Source organism: Syngnathus leptorhynchus, unplaced genomic scaffold (genome assembly GCF_054491065.1).
Source record: "Syngnathus leptorhynchus isolate UIUO unplaced genomic scaffold, UIUO_Slep HiC_scaffold_157, whole genome shotgun sequence".
In the NCBI taxonomy this organism is placed as follows: domain Eukaryota; kingdom Metazoa; phylum Chordata; class Actinopteri; order Syngnathiformes; family Syngnathidae; genus Syngnathus; species Syngnathus leptorhynchus.
Window position 1 is genome coordinate 57501 of NW_028232124.1, and position 6845 is coordinate 64345.

A 6845-nucleotide genomic window follows, 5' to 3' on the forward strand; every position below is an offset into this window, starting at 1 on the left:
CTCGGCCTGTGTTTTCGGAGCCGGCCGGGCATCACGCTCCCTCCTTGGATGGACAACATTCGTAGTTGACACTTTGTGTCATTTTATCCGAGCGGGCGGGCGCCTCGAGAGGCGGACCGTCCGGGGCGACTCTCGGCCTGTGTTTTCGGAGCCGGCCGGGCCTCACGCTCCCTCCTTGGATGGACAACATTCGTAGTTGACACTTTGTGTCATTTTATCCGAGCAGACGGGCGCCGCGAGGCGGACCGTCCGGGGCGACTCTCGGCCTGTGTTTTCGGAGCCGGCCGGGCATCACGCTCCCTCCTTGGATGGACAACATTCGTAGTTGACACTTTGTGTCATTTTATCCGAGCGGGCGGGCGCCTCGAGAGGCGGACCGTCCGGGGCGACTCTCGGCCTGTGTTTTCGGAGCCGGCCGGGCCTCACGCTCCCTCCTTGGATGGACAACATTCGTAGTTGACACTTTGTGTCATTTTATCCGAGCGGGCGGGCGCCGCGAGGCGGACCGTCCGGGGCGACTCTCGGCCTGTGTTTAAGGAGCCGGCCGGGCATCACGCTCCTTCCTTGGATGGACAACATTCGCAGTTGACACTTTGTGTCATTTTATCCGAGCAGACGGGCGCCGCGAGGCGGACCGTCCGGGGCGACTCTCGGCCTGTGTTTTCGGAGCCGGCCGGGCATCACGCTCCCTCCTTGGATGGACAACATTCGTAGTTGACACTTTGTGTCATTTTATCCGAGCAGACGGGCGCCGCGAGGCGACCGTCCGGGGCGACTCTCGGCCTGTGTTTAAGGAGCCGGCCGGGCATCACGCTCCTTCCTTGGATGGACAACATTCGTAGTTGACACTTTGTGTCATTTTATCCGAGCGGGCGGGCGCCGCGAGGCGGACCGTCCGGGGCGACTCTCGGCCTGTGTTTAAGGAGCCGGCCGGGCATCACGCTCCTTCCTTGGATGGACAACATTCGCAGTTGACACTTTGTGTCATTTTATCCGAGCAGACGGGCGCCGCGAGGCGGACCGTCCGGGGCGACTCTCGGCCTGTGTTTTCGGAGCCGGCCGGGCATCACGCTCCCTCCTTGGATGGACAACATTCGTAGTTGACACTTTGTGTCATTTTATCCGAGCAGACGGGCGCCGCGAGGCGGACCGTCCGGGGCGACTCTCGGCCTGTGTTTAAGGAGCCGGCCGGGCATCACGCTCCTTCCTTGGATGGACAACATTCGCAGTTGACACTTTGTGTCATTTTGTTCGGCCTGTGTTTAAGGAGGCGGCCGTCCTCCACTCGGTCCGTGTTTAAGGAGCGACACTCGCGCTCCGGTTCGGCCTGTATTTAGGGAGGCGGCCGTCCTCCGCTTGGTCTGTGTTAAGGGCGACACTCTGTCCATGTTTGAGGAGCCTGGCCCTGACGCTCCTCTCCGGCCTGTGTTTAAGGAGGCGGCCGTCCTCCCCTTGGTCCGTGTTAAGGGCGACACTCGGTCCATGTTTGAGGAGCCTGGCCCTGACGCTCCTCTCCGGCCTGTGTTTAAGGAGGCGGCCGTCCTCCCCTTGGTCCGTGTTAAGGGCGACACTCGGTCCATGTTTGAGGAGCCTGGCCCTGACGCTCCTCTCCGGCCTGTGTTTAAGGAGGCGGCCGTCCTCCCCTTGGTCCGTGTTAAGGGCGACACTCGGTCCATGTTTGAGGAGCCTGGCCCTGACGCTCCTCTCCGGCCTGTGTTTAAGGAGGCGGCCGTCCTCCCCTTGGTCTGTGTTAAGGGCGACACTCGGTCCATGTTTGAGGAGCCTGGCCCTGACGCTCCTCTCCGGCCTGTGTTTAAGGAGGCGGCCGTCCTCCCCTTGGTCCGTGTTAAGGGCGACACTCGGTCCATGTTTGAGGAGCCTGGCCCTGACGCTCCTCTCCGGCCTGTGTTTAAGGAGGCGGCCGTCCTCCCCTTGGTCCGTGTTAAGGGCGACACTCGGTCCATGTTTGAGGAGCCTGGCCCTGACGCTCCTCTCCGGCCTGTGTTTAAGGAGGCGGCCGTCCTCCCCTTGGTCTGTGTTAAGGGCGACACTCGGTCCATGTTTGAGGAGCCTGGCCCTGACGCTCCTCTCCGGCCTGTGTTTAAGGAGGCGGCCGTCCTCCCCTTGGTCTGTGTTAAGGGCGACACTCGGTCCATGTTTGAGGAGCCTGGCCCTGACGCTCCTCTCCGGCCTGTGTTTAAGGAGGCGGCCGTCCTCCCCTTGGTCTGTGTTAAGGGCGACACTCGGTCCATGTTTGAGGAGCCTGGCCCTGACGCTCCTCTCCGGCCTGTGTTTAAGGAGGCGGCCGTCCTCCCCTTGGTCTGTGTTAAGGGCGACACTCGGTCCGTGTTTAAGGAGCGGCCCTCGCGCTCCGGTTCGGCCTGTATTTAGGGAGGCGGCCGTCCTCCGCTTGGTCTGTGTTAAGGGCGACACTCGGTCCGTGTTTAAGGAGCCGGCCCTGACGCTCCTCTTCGGCCTGTGTTTAAGGAGGCGGCCGTCCTCCACTTCCTTCCATGCACCACCACATTCGCAGTTGACACTTTGCCATTTTTTCAGAGAGGTGACACTTAGTCGTTTTTTCGAAAGTTGACACTTAGTCGTTTTTTCGAAAGTTGACACTTTGCCGTTTTTTCAGAGAGGCGACACTTAGTCGTTTTTTCGAAAGTTGACACTTAGCCGTTTTTTCGAAAGTTGACACTTAGCCGTTTTTTCGAAAGTTGACACTTAGCCGTTTTTTCGAAAGTTGACACTTAGTCACTTTTTCGCCACAGTGACACCTCCAGCGCGTGCCACGGCGCTTTTCAGGTCTTCTATCCGACCTTGTGCTGTCGAGGACGGCGTGTCCGACGCCGTGGGGAGACCAGCACCATCTCCTCCATACTCGTAAACGGGGTGCTTTGGAAAACGGGGGGAAAGTCGATGAGTACACTGACTACTGGGACCATTTCATTGTACTCTGGCGCACCTGAAGACCAAAAAAGGTACTGCACCTTAGCCCGGGTACCTCACCCCCTGGTACCTCGAGGAGAACTTAGAAAAATTTCGACAAATTTTTGGTGAGCTCCAGGGAGAGAGGCTGATTTTTCGCTTTTTGAGGCCGACCGCCGAACCGGCGCGGGGCGGACTCACAAGCCCCGCAGAGCCGTGGGCACTTAGTCGTTTTTTCAGAGAGGCGACACTTAGTCGTTTTTTCAGAGGCGACACTTAGTCGTTTTTTCGAAAGTTGACACTTAGCCGTTTTTTCGAAAGTCGACACTTAGCCGTTTTTTTGGAAAGTTGACACTTAGTCGTTTTTTCGAAAGTTGACACTTAGTCGTTTTTTCGCCACAATTGGCTCTGAGCTCCAGGGGGAGAGCCTGGTTTTGCCTTATTTCAGGCCGGCTGGGGAACCGGCGCGGGTCGGATGCACGAGCCCGGCAGAGCCGTGGGCACTTAGAAAATTTTCGCCGATTAAGCTGGGACCTCCAGGCGGAGACCGGCATTCCTCGTCCTCGGGGTTCGACCCAGGAACCGGCGCTGGGCAGACGCCGTAGCCACGCAGAGCCGTGGGCACTTAGAAAATATTCGCCAAGTTGGCTCTGAGCTCCAGGCGGAGAGGCTGGTTTTGCCTTATTTCAGGCCGGCTGGGGAACCGGCGCGGGTCGGATGCACGAGCCCGCAGAGCCGTGGGCACTTTGCCATTTTCTCAGAGTCGACACTTAGTCGTTTTTTCAGAGAGGCGACACTCTGTCGTTTTTTCGAAAGTTGACACTTTGCCGTTTTTTCAGAGAGGCGACACTTAGCCGTTTTTTCGAAAGGCGACACTTAGCCGTTTTTTCGAAAGTCGACACTTAGCCGTTTTTTCAGAGATGTGACACTTTGCCGTTTTTTCGAAAGTCGACACTTAGCCGTTTTTTCAGAGATGTGACACTTAGAAACTTTTTGCCAAGTTGGCTGTGAGCTCCAGGAGGAGACCGTTATTTTTCGTCATTCGAGGCCGACTGCGGAACCGGCGCTGGGCGGACGCCAAAGCTCGGCAGGGCCGTGGGCACTTAGAAACTTTTTGCCAAGTTGGCTGTGAGCTCCAGGAGGAGACCGTTATTTTTCGTCATTCGAGGCCGACTGCGGAACCGGCGCTGGGCGGACGCCAAAGCTCGGCAGGGCCGTGGGCACTTAGAAACTTTTTGCCAAGTTGGCTGTGAGCTCCAGGAGGAGACCGTTATTTTTCGTCATTCGAGGCCGACTGCGGAACCGGCGCTGGGCGGACGCCAAAGCTCGGCAGGGCCGTGGGCACTTAGAAACTTTTTGCCAAGTTGGCTGTGAGCTCCAGGAGGAGACCGTTATTTTTCGTCATTCGAGGCCGACTGCGGAACCGGCGCTGGGCGGACGCCAAAGCTCGGCAGGGCCGTGGGCACTTAGAAACTTTTTGCCAAGTTGGCTGTGAGCTCCAGGAGGAGACCGTTATTTTTCGTCATTCGAGGCCGACTGCGGAACCGGCGCTGGGCGGACGCCAAAGCTCGGCAGGGCCGTGGGCACTTAGAAACTTTTTGCCAAGTTGGCTGTGAGCTCCAGGAGGAGACCGTTATTTTTCGTCATTCGAGGCCGACTGCGGAACCGGCGCTGGGCGGACGCCAAAGCTCGGCAGGGCCGTGGGCACTTAGAAACTTTTTGCCAAGTTGGCTGTGAGCTCCAGGAGGAGACCGTTATTTTTCGTCATTCGAGGCCGACTGCGGAACCGGCGCTGGGCGGACGCCAAAGCTCGGCAGGGCCGTGGGCACTTAGAAACTTTTTGCCAAGTTGGCTGTGAGCTCCAGGAGGAGACCGTTATTTTTCGTCATTCGAGGCCGACTGCGGAACCGGCGCTGGGCGGACGCCAAAGCTCGGCAGGGCCGTGGGCACTTAGAAACTTTTTGCCAAGTTGGCTGTGAGCTCCAGGAGGAGACCGTTATTTTTCGTCATTCGAGGCCGACTGCGGAACCGGCGCTGGGCGGACGCCAAAGCTCGGCAGGGCCGTGGGCACTTAGAAACTTTTTGCCAAGTTGGCTGTGAGCTCCAGGAGGAGACCGTTATTTTTCGTCATTCGAGGCCGACTGCGGAACCGGCGCTGGGCGGACGCCAAAGCTCGGCAGGGCCGTGGGCACTTAGAAACTTTTTGCCAAGTTGGCTGTGAGCTCCAGGAGGAGACCGTTATTTTTCGTCATTCGAGGCCGACTGCGGAACCGGCGCTGGGCGGACGCCAAAGCTCGGCAGGGCCGTGGGCACTTAGAAACTTTTTGCCAAGTTGGCTGTGAGCTCCAGGAGGAGACCGTTATTTTTCGTCATTCGAGGCCGACTGCGGAACCGGCGCTGGGCGGACGCCAAAGCTCGGCAGGGCCGTGGGCACTTAGAAACTTTTTGCCAAGTTGGCTGTGAGCTCCAGGAGGAGACCGTTATTTTTCGTCATTCGAGGCCGACTGCGGAACCGGCGCTGGGCGGACGCCAAAGCTCGGCAGGGCCGTGGGCACTTAGAAACTTTTTGCCAAGTTGGCTGTGAGCTCCAGGAGGAGACCGTTATTTTTCGTCATTCGAGGCCGACTGCGGAACCGGCGCTGGGCGGACGCCAAAGCTCGGCAGGGCCGTGGGCACTTAGAAACTTTTTGCCAAGTTGGCTGTGAGCTCCAGGAGGAGACCGTCATTTTTCGTCATTCGAGGCCGACTGCGGAACCGGCGCTGGGCGGACGCCAAAGCTCGGCAGGGCCGTGGGCACTTAGAAACTTTTTGCCAAGTTGGCTGTGAGCTCCAGGAGGAGACCGTTATTTTTCGTCATTCGAGGCCGACTGCGGAACCGGCGCTGGGCGGACGCCAAAGCTCGGCAGGGCCGTGGGCACTTAGAAACTTTTTGCCAAGTTGGCTGTGAGCTCCAGGAGGAGACCGTTATTTTTCGTCATTCGAGGCCGACTGCGGAACCGGCGCTGGGCGGACGCCAAAGCTCGGCAGGGCCGTGGGCACTTAGAAACTTTTTGCCAAGTTGGCTGTGAGCTCCAGGAGGAGACCGTTATTTTTCGTCATTCGAGGCCGACTGCGGAACCGGCGCTGGGCGGACGCCAAAGCTCGGCAGGGCCGTGGGCACTTAGAAACTTTTTGCCAAGTTGGCTGTGAGCTCCAGGAGGAGACCGTTATTTTTCGTCATTCGAGGCCGACTGCGGAACCGGCGCTGGGCGGACGCCAAAGCTCGGCAGGGCCGTGGGCACTTAGAAACTTTTTGCCAAGTTGGCTGTGAGCTCCAGGAGGAGACCGTTATTTTTCGTCATTGGAGGCCGACTGCGGAACCGGCGCTGGGCGGACGCCAAAGCTCGGCAGGGCCGTGGGCACTTAGAAACTTTTTGCCAAGTTGGCTGTGAGCTCCAGGAGGAGACCGTTATTTTTCGTCATTCTAGGCCGGCTGCAGAACCGGCGCGGGTCGGATGCACGAGCCCGCAGAGCCGTGGGCACTTTGCCACTTTTTCGCCACAATTGGCTGTGAGCTCCAGGAGGAGACCGTTATTTTTCGTCATTCTAGGCCGGTTGCAGAACCGGCGCGGCTCGGATGCACGAGCCCGCAGAGCCGTGGGCACTTAGAAAAATTTCAGAGAGGCGACACTTTGCCATTTTTTCAGAGAGGTGACACTTAGTCGTTTTTTCGAAAGTTGACACTTAGCCGTTTTTTCGAAAGTTGACACTTAGTCGTTTTTTCGAAAGTTGACACTTAGTCGTTTTTTCGCCAAAGTGCCCACCTCCAGCGCGTGCCACGGCGCTTTCCAGGTCTTCTATCCGACCTTGTGCTGTCGAGGACGGCGTGTCCGACGCCGTGGGGAGACCAGCACCATCTCCTCCATACTCGTAAACGA